The following is a 13,008-nucleotide window of genomic DNA, read 5'->3' on the forward strand; positions in this document are numbered from 1 at the left end:
TGTTTTTTTCAGGGGTACAGCAGATTGTGACTTCAGTCTGCTTCATCTGTTAACACTATTATGCACCTTGCCCACCAGAGGTGAAGAATTGCTGAATACACAATGGCCTGCCATGCTTTGGGAAATTTAAGACGCATTCAACTGAGGCTAAGCCAGAAATCATAATCTAAGGATTTAACAATTGGCTTGACTTGTGTACTGAAGAATCGGAGCAGGTCAAGCTTTGCTGCTAGAGCAGTCCTTGGGGGCCCTCTCTGAGCCAAACGTTAACCATTTGGTTGCTGGATCGTGGGGAGTTTCTCGAGAAACTCTGGGGTGACTAGCACTATCACGCAGTGCTTGCACGGTTAGTGGCAGATGTTATTTGCCAACGGTTACCAAAGTTTGAAAATATTTTAACAACGAGCAGGTTGATATTATTGTATTACGGCTGAATATTAGCTATAGATTAAGCTGTGTGCAACTGCTATGGAATTCTGCCTGTCTCCTACTTTTAACTATGAGCCACCATTATATTATAGAAAAGTAAAAAGGCATAATATTTATTTAGGAAATAATATTTCTCATATTAATTAGCAAAGCCATGCCCTGACCTTAGGAATAATCATGCTATTACTTATGAGTCTTAGGTTTCATTCCTCCTTTGATCCTGGCATGTGACCCTTATAGGAGAACCTCACAAACTTTGCTTTTAATGGCTCCACTCCCATATATTCAGGTGGAGATGCAAGTGTACATCAAACTCTGTAATTCAGCATCTCCCGCCCATTGGGGTTAGAGCTGCAGAGGCATGTAATCGAGCGTAAGGAGTGGCAGTGACATAAGGTTAGTGGGTAAAATGGCTATCATCAATTACTATTGTTTCATTCTGAATTTTTAAAATGTACACTGTAAAATTTACATTTTTGATGTATAGTTTTAACAAAAGAATAGTCATGTAACCTCCATTACAATCAAAATACAGAATTGTTGTTTTTTTGCGGGAACTTTTTTTTTTTCTATCTTTTTATAAACAGGACTGCCCAGGTTTATTGGGCAATAGGCGTCCTTGCTTCTTCTCCCTGCCTGGTGCTGTGTGCCCTTCCACACTCAGTCAAGGGAGGACTTCTCTGGTCTTCTCAGCTGTAATCTCCTGGAAAGAGAGCTGACAGTCAGTAGTGAGTCTCCCCTGGGGCCTCCAAGTCCAGCCACACCAGCCCTTTCGACAGCAGGCATTTCAGAACTTGCTATGCTCACTCAGTCTCCCATTTAAGAGTGGCTTGGAGCTCACTGACAGTCACACAGCAATTTTTCTCCGCCAGCTGCAGCCCCACGGTGTGATCCATATTGAATTCAACTGAAACAGACTGAATGAGGTAAGTGCCACCCATAGGGATGATGTCGAAGCCACTGCCAAGTGCTTTTAGTTTCTTGATGGCCTCAATTAGGTGACTGATATTCTGGGTGAAATTGCGCCCTCCTTTTAACGCGTGTTGATGTAGTTCCTCCAGAGTTATCAGACCTCCATTCCAATGTTTCAGCACCAGGCACACATCGATGATGTGGACACTTGGTTCGCAATGGAAATTCCTCACACCCAGCATCTCAGATCAAAGTCCTTTTTCAGAGGCCAGAGACTCCACCCCAGTGGTTGCACACGTGTCCTGGAACTGCACACAGAACTCAGGGTTCTTCCAGATCTCCTGCTTGTGTTTGCTGGCAAATTCCTCCAGGTTGATCTTGAACATGCCCAACTGCTTTGACATCTGGGCTGGCTGGTCCTCAGCCAAGACCAGCCCTCACTCCTTATACTTGGCCTTGGCAAATTTCTTTGTGGCAATGGCACTACCTCTCACCCCGCAGAGGTGCATCCCCAACCTGTGCCCATGCTCCAGGCTCCTCTGCTGCTGGCTCCCCGGAATAGTTCTTTCAAATAAAAAAAAATTGCCTTGTGCCATTTTATGTTGTCAAATGTTATATGCACTTCTTACCTTTGGATCTGTTCTTTATCGTAAGAGTTTTCACTTTTCTGAAATGTCATATATGGAATCATACAGTAAGTAACCTTTTAAGTCTGTCTTCTTTCACATCTATGTTGTCATGTGTATCAGCAGCTTGTTTATTTTTATTGATGAGCAAAGGTGCATTGTATAAATATACCAAACTTTATTTATTTACCTACTTAACCAGCAAAAACATTTAGGTTGTTTCTAGTTAGGGTGATTATAGATAATGCTGCTATAAACACTTGAGTTCAGGTTTTTTTTTTTTTTTTTTTTAGACGGAGTTTGGCTCCTGTTACCCAGGCTGGAGTGCAATGGTGCGATCTCGGCTCACCGCAACCTCCGCCTCCTGGGTTCAGGCAATTCTCCTGCCTCAGCCTCCTGAGTAGCTGGGATTACAGGCACATGCCACCATGCCCAGCTAATTTTTTGTATTTTTAGTAGAGATGGGGTTTCACCATGTTGACCGGGATGGTCTCGTTCTCTTGACCTCGTGATTCACCCGCCTCGGCCTCCCAAAGTGCTGGCATTACAGGCTTGAGCCACCGTGCCCGGCCCGAGTTCAGGTTTTTGTATAAGCATATTTTCATTTCGTTAGTGTAAGTACTTAGGAATAAGATTACTGAAACACATATGTGTCCATTTGTAATACATTTATTATTTTCTAGAGTACCATTTTGCATTCCTATTAAAAATTTATGAGATTTCCACTTGCTCCAGATTCTTGTCTGCACTTGATATTGACATTTAAAAAATGTTCACCATTCCATTGGTTGTATACTGATATCCTTTTATGATTTTACTTTGTATTTTCCTAAGGACTGATAAAATTTAACATATTTTTATGTATTTAGTTATCCATACGTACTCTGTGATGAAGTGTCTGTTAAAATATTTTACAAACTTTTGAGTTTCTTTCTCATTGTTTTAAGAGTTCTTTCCATATTCTGGATTTATGTCCTTTGTTCTATACGTAATTTGAAAATATTTTTCCTAGCTTGTTTTTTCATTCTCTTAATAATGACATTCACAGATCAAAAGTTTGTAAGTATGACAAAATCTAAAATGTTGATTCGGCTTTATACCTTTATCAAAAATTAATTGACTATGAGTGAATGAATTATTGGACTTTGTGTATGTTTCAGTGATCAATATGTCTATGTTTTTGACACTCCTACACATTCTTGATCATTGTGGCTTTATAGTGAGTCATAAAATTAGGTATTATGTAGAGCAAATTTGTTGCTTTTCAAAATCGTTTTGGCCATTCTAATTCCTTTGCCTTTTCATGTAAATTTTAGAATCAAACTTTAAAATCTTGATTACTTTTTGTGTAATATAGTGCTTTTTCAGGGATTACAATGTACATGTCTAACTTTTCACAGTCTGCTTAGAGATAATATTTTTTTAGCATTTCTTTCAGAACAGGTGTACTGGTGACAAATTATCTCTTTTTTAAAACAATTTTTGAATATCTTTATTTTGTTCTTATTTCCGAAGTATGTTTTCACTAGATATAGAATTCTGGAAGGACAGAGTTGTTGGGTTATTTTCCCCAGCACTTTCAAGATACTGACTCACTGTCTCTGGCATCCATGATCATTTGCAGGAGATGTGTAGGCCTTTTAATGCCATTTTTTCTGTCTACTTTTAAGATTTTTCTTAATATTTTATTTTCAGTACTTCGGTTACTATGTATCTGGGTGTAGTTCTCTTTGAGTTATTCTATGTGAGATTGACTGAGCTGCTTTTATCTGTAGGATTGTCTTTTATCCAATTAGTGATATTTTCAGCCATTAATGTTTTTTTTCCCGTACCAATCGCTGTCTTTTCTCCTTCCAGAACTCTAATGACAACATGAGCGACATTTTGATACAAGTGTCTGAGGCTGTGTTCATAATATTTTCAATTTTTTTTCAGATGATATGATTCCTATTGGTTTTTATCTTCAAGTCTGCTGACTCCTTCTGTTATTTCCATTTTGCTATGGATCACTTGCAGTGAATTTAAACATTTTCAGGAATCGGTTTCTTTGTTATAAAATTGCCATTTTGTTCTTCTCTGTTTCTTCTGTTTCTCTCTTGAGAGCTATCTATCCATTTGTTTCTGGAATGTTGGCTCGTAATTCCTGAAAAGTCGTTGATGAGCTTTTACTCCATTGTAAGACTCAACTCACTTCCTGTCCATCTGGTCCTCTCATTTACCCTTGCCACCAGTACTCATTCCAGAAAAAAAAAATTGTTCTGCACATTGTTTACTCATACAGAGCAATGTTCCCACATTTTTATGCACCAGACCAAACCTAAACATTTTACTTTAAACTTCTATTAACTTAAGAATGAAGAGTTTATTTACCTTTATTCATCAATTGTCTGTTTTGACTGTTACCATTGCTGAATTTATATCTGAAAATGATCACACTGAAAGCAGGAACCGAAGCATTTTGTGATTATTTTTTTTTCACATGTAAGAACAGGATACTAGAATTATATTTACTATGAAAATTTACTTCAGTCTCTTGCTTTTCTTGCAGATAATGTGGCTCACTGAGTTGTTGCTCAAAATAAAATATTTTTTGGGCCTCTGTCAAGACACTAAATTGGATTTTTCTTCATTGGTGTTTTATGTGATGTTAATTTTGCTTATCTCTTAAAAGAAGTGATTTTTACAATCATTTATTCTTGGTCTCCAACTCCTTGGAACATATACATAATGATTAAGAAACGAGGTGAGAGGTGAGGTATAAGTGTTCTCAACTGCATATTTTAGATAACATAAACTGTGAACTGAAATCCTTGCTTACTTATTTAGATTAGTAAACTTCTTAGGATACTGAGCAAACATCAAAAGAAAATTTACTTCTGATAAGTTGTAAAACATATATTCAATTTTTTTTATGGGTTAAGATGTTAATTAGAGGCCAGGCAGGGTGGTTCACACTTGTAATCCCAGCACATAGGGAGGCTGAGGCTAGCGGATCACCTGAGGTCAGGAGTTCAAAACCAGCCTGGTCAACATAGGGAAACCCCATCTCTAATAAAATACAAAAATTATCCTGGAGAGGTGGCGCTCCTGTAATCCTAGCTACTCAGAAGGCTGAGGCAGAATTGCTTAAACCTGGAAGGCGGAGGTTGCAGTGAGCAGAGATCTTGCCACTGCACTCCAGCCTGCATGACAGATGGAGCCTCCCTCTCAAAAAGAAAAAACCGTTAATTAGAATAATAAAAATATTTGATTAGAGAGATGACTTTTCAAAAACTGCTTTTTTATCTTTAGGGAAAGAGTCAAACTTTATAGAGAAAAACATAGGAGAAACATTTCAATTTATACGAACAAACCTATCTTTAAATTTAGAAAAAGGCAGTAAGTTGATCAGATTCTTAAAAATCTGTTTCTAGTAATATGTTGTATTTAAAAGGTAGGTTGTCATTTTATCAAATTAAACATGACAATATACAGAGTGGAAAACATAAGTAATTGATGTCTTGAAATATAACGGTTAAGAAAATGCTTCTAAAAATTTCATGGTAATTTTGTTCAGTAAATGTAGCAAATTCAACATTCTAATCAAATGTGGCAATTGTTAAGCAAATAATGAGTGAAATACTGTATAGGGATACATTAATTGTAAATTTTGTGTTTTAATTAACTAAATATTAAATTTATTCTGTTTTATTTAATTTTCCTATGTTTTCAAAACATTTTAAAACATGAGAAATAAGATATAAAATTTGAAAATACATTTGAAGTCTCCTTTGTTTCTTTTTCAACAACCATTTCCTCCTCCTTTCACCAGGTGCCACTACTTTAATTGATTTAATATTGATTATTCCAATATATTGAAAAAGGTATTACATAAAATATTGATTTTTCTTCTTTTAAAACCTTTGCACATTCTTTAAATGGTGTCTGTGAAAACGTACCATGGTACATACAGCTTTTCTCACTCTATATTTTCAGTGTCCGTAGCAAACACTTATCCATATGTATCAAGTTTATCCATTTTTCTCTACCTAAGATCCTATTTTGTAAATAAGTCATATTTCACTTATTCATTCATTGTCTCAAATACATTTAGGTTATGTACAATTTTTAGTATTGCAATAATGACACAGTGGATATACTTTTGCATACTTTCTTCAAACATTTTTTCTGTAAAAGTCTGGATAATGAATATTTCAGGTTCTGTGAGCCAAAGGACACCTATTTTGCCATTGTAATGAGACACTACCCACAGACAACACATACCATAGCTGTGTTTGTAGTCAGTAGCCATGGGTTTATACAATTCCTTGTATTTCTTTTGCAGATTTTCTTTCAAGTTATTTTCAATTCTTACCTCAAAATCAATGAGTTATATGACCAAAAAAAGGGTAAATGTTTGTCGTTTAAATCTTTGAGTTTAAAATTTAATTGTGAACATATTCCACAGGATACTGTATCAGGTGGTTACAGACTGTATTCACAGACCATAATTTATGTGCCTTATATTATTCATGACTTAAAGGGTTTTAAGGAGAAAATTATATTCACCTTAATACAAATTGAATTCATTCTAAACTAGAAAAGAGATGGTTTCTAAATGAGCCAGTAGTTTGAGTCATTTTGAACACATAATTTTGAAAATATAGGCATGAGCAATACTATTTCCTTTGTCAAGAGAAGAGGGAGACAATTATACCAATGTTACTGCAAAGGAGTTCAGATTTTATGTATTTCTGTTACCTGTTATGTTTCCATAGAAACAGTGACTGAGAAAATCATTGTTAATATCTGCTCCTTCACCTTGTCATTCTTCACACAATATACATGTGTGTATAAAATATGTTTATACACATACATAAGAATACATATGCATTAATATTACTTTTTATTATTTTTAGCAAACCACTGAAATTCAAATTCTTTATACAGATGTGAGTTGGGAAAGCAGACTAAAATCCCCAGAGCAGAATAAGGTCTTTACTTAACTTTATGTCAACCGTTCTCTTTTCCTTAAATTAATAAAAATAGACATGGCCTGCATAAGATTCTAGATAATAGTTTTGTATTGAACTACATGTAAAAATAATATGAAGTTTTGTTTTATTTAGGGAAAAGGCTACTTCATGAATAAGTTAATATTAGCTTATTTAATTAATAGTGATGATTTTATAATTTATTGCTGTTTAGTGTTATTACTTGAATAGAAAGTGCATAATTTAAAACTCTTGGCTATTAAAATATTTCTAGGTCAAAATCTGGCATACTTAAAGACACTTGACATTTTAAACCTGGACAGTCCTAAAATAATATAATTAATGTTGTCAATTCACTCAGAGAAAAGTTTGTTTCTTTAATATGGCACTAACGCAAAAGTAGTATCGTTATCTCTCCAGGTAGTTTTCAAATGTTGGATTGTGATGGGAAATTGCTACCTTACTATTTTCAACCAGTTTTTCTAGATGTGTAACTTAATGAAAGGACGTCAACTTCCTCTGTGGAATAATGCATTCAACAACACTGTTTTATAATATGAAAGAGTTTCAGCAATAATTTGTTTGAACCGGAGGCATCTTGGGTACTCTAAGTTCTTTTTTTAAGTACTCAGGTTCAGGATAGGCGAGCAATGCAAAGGAGAGTTTTTCTAGTACATGTGGGGTTTTGATAATATATTTTTAATCATTTTCAAGGCTATATACATTCTCATATCCCTAGAGTTGCTGGATATTTCCAATTGAGTTAATTATTTTTAGTCATATTATTAATTGTTACTACTTACGGGGCTCTCACCATGTGACAGGCACTGTGCTTCACACTTCACACTTGTTACTTCATTAGAATTGTTAATTCTAGAAGACAAGTGCTGTTATTTTTCTGATTCCACAGATGCTCAAGAAATCAAACCCAGCCAATCTCAGCCCAAAGCTTGTCTTTCAACCGTTGTCAACACCACCTGTTGATACAAATTGCTTTGTTAACTCATCTTAATTTTCTTCATTTAGGCAAATTAATTATCTCTGGTTTAATCAATTCAGCCTGTGAAAAAAATCAGATTCCTTAAACCAACTCAATTGAGCCCCATACCCATGATTACTTATTTTGTTAATATTATTCTATATCTATTTATTAAATTATTAACTTTAATTAATGCAAGAAAAATCACCATGAATATTTATTTTGTGGAAGGAAACACCAATTCAAACCAATTTTTAGTCTTTTAAAATCTTTTCTTTTTTGATTCTAATTTGCTGTCTACAAGTGAATGGCTTAAATTTGCTATGGAAAATAATATAGGTCCTCTTAACATCTTTCAAAACTTTTTATTATTTTCTTCAAAGGCCCTTGTTATGTCTTTGGCTAGATTCTTTTTTTCTTTTCTGCCTAGGTGCCTTTTTCAAAACTATTTACACTTCATATTTAAAAATGACACTTTGTTTTTGGATCTCGATGTTTAATACAGCATGCGTGCAAAGCTCCCTCTGGTTTTCTGTGAAGACTCTATGACTGCATGGTTACAGAAACAAGAGCTCACACTAATACCCGCAACTCCAATACAGCACCATGGTGGTAGATTCTCACATTCCATTTTGGCTTATTTCAATTTTTTTTTTTTCAAATCAGGTTTTATGATCCATATATGCATACTGTTTTCAGCCCTACTATAATGTAAAGAAGTTGTGTGACCATATCATGTTTAATATCATGCAACAAAACACAAAATATGTTATGTAAACTATCATGTTTAGTACCATAATCATGAACAATTCCCTTCTTAGAAATTTCTATTTACATAACTATCATTTTCTCAGTGAAACGCACTTTCTCTGCATATATTGCATTGTCTTCACATTTATGTACCAAAGTCTGTTATTTCCTCTTAATCATACTCTGAAATATCAGAGTTACTTGAAATTAAAATGAATCATCAGTTATTTTTTTTCCCCAAGAACACAGTTATCACCTTGATGCTGACTTAATTTTTATAGTGTCATGTTGGTTTATTGATTATCTTTAAGTTAAATACCAGAATTTGAAAACCTGGAAAAGATGACAGTTTTGCTTGGGCTTTACATACCTGGAAGAAAAGTGTAGCTTCCTAAACCTCCATGTAATATACTTGAATAGTATTTGTACCATTTCAATTAAGAATGTATTTAAATGTACTAGATAGAATATATTACTTCAGGTAAAAGTAATTTCACGTTCAACTTTTGTAAAATCTGTCTTGAAGAGACATTTTCTCTCAGTCTGTATGTCAGAGTTTCTACACGATATCCTAATTTTCTACATACTTTAAGATGTTAAAATGTCTTGATATACAAAGCTTTAAATTAGCTACCTTTTATTTACGTGAGAATAAATTGCCTACATATTATAGGAGTTCTTCATGAAGCAAGTCTACCTGTCTCTCTGTGCCTGTCTCTATTTCTGTCTCTGTTTCTCTCTGTTCTGTCCTCTCTCTCCCCGTCTTCTCTCTCTCTCTCCTTCTATTAACAGCGAATGATTTCCATCCTATGTACCTTGATTGTGTGATTATAGATTGCAGCTTTTATTACGGCATATCTTTCTATAATTGGATAAACATACCATTAATGCTTTACAAAACTTTTTGCTCAAAATTTTGCATTTGAGAGTGCTGCCTAGCAGAAGTACTTTACCTCAAATTATAAACTTCCTTGTAAAAATGAGTTCCTTAGAACTGTCTGATGTGTTATAGCAATTGCTTGATGCTATACAGTGAACTCTGTTGTCATTCAATGGAAATTAATTGCGATCAGATTAAACAAAATGATTATTCAACTTAAGGTTACTTAAAGTTTACAATGTATTTTATAACATGGTGGTAAGTGTAGTGAAATATGCTCACAGATTTCCTGATATTGAGGAATGCTAAATCATTATTATTCAAAATGAAGAATAATAATGCAACATTGATTCAATTTTTTCTGTGATACCTCCTATCTCAGTATAGCTAAGTTTAATGGAAAATAGTATATTAGAACTGTAGTGTGACACGTTTCCTACGTAGCTAGTCAAAGTGTATGCTCGCTCTGCTGCCTGAACCTTGAAGGCTGGGCAATGAGCCAAGTCCATGGGGCTCAGTAGAGGAGCAGGTGTTCCTAAGAACCTAAACATCCCAGAAGGTATCTGAGAACCTACCAAGAAAATAGTCTTATTGCTTAAACACAGGGCAAAGAGCCAGAAAATTAGCCTAAAAATAGATCAGAGACAAGTGGCAGGGTGGGTTTCTCAAGCTGTCCTGCTGCTGTCCAGGAATGCCTGGTATGTGAGCCCTAATAAACTCATCTACTCACCACGCTGGACTTGTCTGAGTCGTTTTTCAGTTTCTAGCTCCCTCCCAGTTTGGAGGGCAGTTTTCCTATATGATTCTGGGATTTTCTTGCTACAACTCGTGTCATGAACAGAATCTGAGAGATCAAATGAATAGTCAGGAAGGAACATCTGTCAGGGGAATCCCAGGTGGACGGCAACTTGTTTGTGGAGTTGCCCGAGTGCCTTGGCAGGCTGCCACTTAAGTATGGGAATACTTGGAAAAAGCTGGTGGAGCCAGAGCCTCTATTGCAGGACACTAAGATGTTCAAGTACGATAAGGATGGTAAGTGTGCTGTTGTTGCGATAGGGCTGGTTACTAAAATATCATTAGAGCAGAAGAAAGGATAGAAATTCCCGCAGAAGGCCAAAGGCATGCCAGGTTTCCTAGGACTCAAGCTGGTTATGTACTATGGCCCATTCTTGTGCATATTTTAAAACTGGTAGACAAATTCCCAGAAAAATTCAGAGCTCAAACGGTTAACCAACAACTATACAAATGAGTCTACTAAAGCTCTCTGTGTATTTCTCTTTTTCCTTTTCTGCCTGCTTCGAATCTACTATTGTCAAGTTACTGGTATTGAGATGTTAGATACTATAAATGCAAGGCCACTTGGAGATGTCGTTTTTCTTACACAGTTCAGTAGGTTCTAGCTAAAATGTAAATAATAAAATTCATTTGCGACTGAAAAGGAAAAGAAGCGTTAAAGAGGTTTTATAAAATCAAACTGCCATGGACACTGCTTTGGGGCAAATAAAGTTTAGCCATGTGAACGGGTCCCATTTTTGTCAAAAATAACTTGAATCCAGCTATCTTTTGCAAAATAATGAGTTTATGATACTGTCTCATGACTAGAGTTATGAGGTAAAACTATTGGATCTTTCTGTGTGTATGATACGTGTGTGTGTGTGTGTGTGTGTGTGTGTGTGTGTGTAAAATACATATCCTTCTTACAAGGCAGTTGATAGTTTGAGGTAACGTACTTTTGCTAGGCAGCACTCTCAAACGCATAATTTTGATAAAAAAGTTTTGTAAAGCATTAATGGAAAGTTTATTCAATTATGGGAAGATACACCATAATAAGAGCTACAATCTATAATCACACAATCAAGGTACATAGGATGGAAATCATTCTGTGTATGTGTGTGTGTGTGTGTGTGTGTGTGTGTGTGTGTGTGTTTGCGTTTGAGATGAATTCTTGCTCTTTTGCCCAGGCTTGAGTGCAATGGCGCTATCTCAGCTCACTGCAACCTCTGGGGCTCAGATGATTCTCCTGCCTCACCCTCCCAAGTAGCTAGGATTACAGGCATGCACCACCACACCCAGCTAATTTTTGTATTTTTAGTAGAGACAGGGTTTCACCATGTTGACCAGGTTGGTCTTGAACTCCTGATCTCAGGTGATCCACCCTCCTCGGCATCCCAAAGTGTTGGAATTACAGGCGTGAGCCACTGTTCTCAGCCTAAATATGTGTATGTATATGTACATGTATTATGTGTTATATCTGACATGCTACCAAATTGGCATATAAATAAATAAGTAGTCATAAATTAAATAAGCCCAAATGCTTTTCAAGTTGTGTGAATTCAATAATCTTTGGTAAATAAGCTGGCTTTAAAATTATGTATAGAATAAAAATGTCTTCAAAAGTGTCAGCATACATTTCTGTCTGAATTTACTGATTAGATATGTTTCATATTTGCCTCTTCCAGATATGTTAAGGTGTCAGAATTTGACATGAAGGTTGTAAGGTTGTAAACCTTGTCAAAATCAGAATGACCTCTTTCTATGTAATTTTTTGATAAGCAAGTTTAATTTGATATTGTTAGTTTAATGTAAGCAGCTGGATTTTCTGAGTTATTGGCATTAAGTATAAATTGGCCCACCCACAGCCCCTGTAACAGCCCTATGTGGCCTCTGAAGGAGCCAGATGGCACCTAGAGTATGATCGTAAAGCACCATGAGCCAAAAAATGTGGTGCTCCCGGCACATGCAGCTGTGCCCAATATTACTCAACTGCTGGAGCCGGTGCTTCACCTGGGAAATGTCCATGCTGTGACTGACATGTCTAATGCCTTTTCCAATATCCTTAACAAGAGTTTCAGGATCAGTTTGCCTTCACTTAGGACAGCCAACAATAGGCTTTCCAGGAGATATCACAAGAGTAGCTTCCTTGAGTGCTTTATAAAGAGGTAAAAGATAATATAAGGGGCAATTTTGAAGAAAAAAGGAGCTGCACAGCTCCACCACATGTCCTGGTATGATTGCCCAGGACCCGTCTAAACTCTCTTTGCCTGCTGCAGTCTCCCTGTTTCACTACATTAATAATAACATGCTGGCCGGCCGCGGTGGCTCAAGCCTGTAATCCCAGCACTTTGGGAGGCCGAGGCGGGTGGATCACGAGGTCAACAGATCGAGACCATCCTGGTCAACATGGTGAAACCCCATCTCTACTAAAAATACAAAAAATTATCTGGGCACGGTGGCGCGTGCCTGTAATCCAGCTACTCAGGAGGCTGAGGCAGGAGAATTGCCTGAACCCAGGAGGCGGAGGTTGCGGTGAGCCGAGATCACACCATTGCACTCCAGCCTGGGTAACAAGAGTGAAACTCCATCTCAAATAAAATAAAATAACATGCTCACCTCTGCGTCTCTCTTAGATCTAGAGACTGTCCTACAAATAGTCTTGGACAGCCTGAAGAACAAGGAATT

General features: G+C 36.3%; 1 pseudogene; it reads right to left on the reverse strand.

Annotated features, from left to right (window-relative positions):
- Positions 1 to 1,093: 1,093 nt before the first annotated feature.
- LOC100388460 (vacuolar-sorting protein SNF8-like) lies at positions 1,094 to 1,850 on the reverse strand (annotated as a pseudogene).
- Between the last annotated feature and the right edge of the window lie 11,158 nt (positions 1,851 to 13,008).

This window comes from Callithrix jacchus, chromosome 6 (genome assembly GCF_049354715.1).
Source record: "Callithrix jacchus isolate 240 chromosome 6, calJac240_pri, whole genome shotgun sequence".
NCBI classification, from domain to species: Eukaryota; Metazoa; Chordata; class Mammalia; order Primates; family Cebidae; genus Callithrix; species Callithrix jacchus.